Raw genomic sequence first — 1,841 nt, 5'->3', positions numbered from 1 at the left:
CCAGTGATCAGGACACTTCTCCTGATCATACTCAACCATCTCCTCTCCTAGGGCAGACTCATCCTCAGGGTCAAGGGATCCCTTTTCTAGCCCCAGACGGGGGTCCTCATAATAGGGTGGATCTGGCTCTGGTGGAGCGGAAGGTTTGGTTTCACTTTTATCCCAGCCATAGCTTATCAGATTCTCCTCTTTAGTCTCAGCCTTTGCTCCTAGGGCCCCAAGTATATTCCTTACAAAAGCTAAGTGACTATTTGCTTGCCCCATCTTCTCCCAAGATAAATACTCACCACTCCCCAATTGTACCGAGTGCACTCACTTAACTTCTCCAGCGGTGTCCTACACTTTATCCCCTACTTTTCAGGTCCCTGTTCCAGGCGCCACTTGCCGGTGCCAGCTGGCCAAAATGGACAGTACCTGAAAGGGGGAGTGAGGATTGAAAGAAAGGAAAGGAGACAGAAAAGATGCTTCTTGGGAGGGCTCACAGTGAATACTGCCAGCCTCCGTTTATTTCAGTTCTGTCTTTTTATACAGAAGAACTCAATTAGTTACAATTGCTGTATTTCCCCACCTGTATCTGAGGGTCAGGGAGCGGTCAGATCAAAGGCTTCTTGGATCCTTTTGTTTACCACTAATGCCTCAAGGTCAGGTATTGTGAGGCTCTCCAGAAAACTTCTTCCTCCTGAATGGGCAGGTTAAGTACTGGTTTGCATGACACAAACTCAGTAAATGAGGCTGCTGCAGCTCAATGACTAGCGGCTCCGACAGTGTCCCACATCTCTTGCATATTTCATTCTTCTTTTTTAAAATTTTCCATAATCTTTGCTTGAGTGTTCCAGTTCTTCAACTTTATCCTCCAGTGTTGATATTCTGTTTTCCATTTCATTCATTCTAGCAGTGAGGCTTTCCCCTGTTGTTTCAAGTTGGCTTATTGAGTTTTGTACTTCCTTCTTCATTTCTGCCTGAGTTTTCTTGAATGTTTCTATCTCTTTGGTGAATTCATTCAGAAATTTATCTCTATCTTCTTTTAGTTCTTTGATTTGTTTGTTCGTGTGCTCTTTAAATTTGAATTCCTTCATTATGTTTATGATTGTTCTTTTAAATTCAGTATCCTGGGATATCTCTAGGGGGCTCTCCTTGTAGAACTCTTCTACAGGATTGGTGGAGTTTGGTGAAGACAGTGCTTTGGCTTTCCATTTTATTATTCTTTCCTTGTGATTTTTGGCATGTGAATTTCTTTTGTTGTTTATGATTCTGATATGAGAATTAAGTTGAAGTATGCTTCTGTTTGTATTATCCGGGTGCCTAGATCCTTATTTACTGGTTATGTAAAGCTGGTTGGTACAGGGTTCAGGTTCTCTCAGGTTTATTTTGGAGGGAACTGATGGTTTCAGATCAGCTATTCAGGAGTACCCACAGAAACCCAAGTCAGGTTCCAGTCAGGTACATTCAGGCTTCCTTCACCATGTGGAAGCAGAATCTGGGCACTCTCAGACAGTCCACCCTCTCAGGTTGTCTGCCAGCATCTCAGCCTTAGCCTACCAAAGCCAGATCTGCCCTGGGGCTTTGGGCGGGGCCTCCTAGGTAGGGGGATGGGTATGGTGCAATTAGGGGAAACTCACCAGGACATAGAGGCAGTATCCCCGGACCCTTAGGCAGTCCCCTGCATTCTGTCAGAGAGAGGCCAGAGGGAGGCCAGAACTCTGCACTCTCTGGAGGTCTGCTGAGATCAGAGCCGCTACTCCAATCTCATACTTTTTTTTTTTTGTTTTTTTAAGACAGGGTCTCCTTGTAGCCCCAGCTGACCTGGAAGTCACTATGTAGATCAGGCTGGTCTCAATCTT

This window comes from Nannospalax galili, unplaced genomic scaffold (genome assembly GCF_000622305.1).
Source record: "Nannospalax galili isolate Female #2095 unplaced genomic scaffold, S.galili_v1.0 scaffold324, whole genome shotgun sequence".
In the NCBI taxonomy this organism is placed as follows: domain Eukaryota; kingdom Metazoa; phylum Chordata; class Mammalia; order Rodentia; family Spalacidae; genus Nannospalax; species Nannospalax galili.
The sequence above is the reverse complement of the archived record's forward strand: the minus strand, read 5'-3'. Positions refer to the sequence as shown.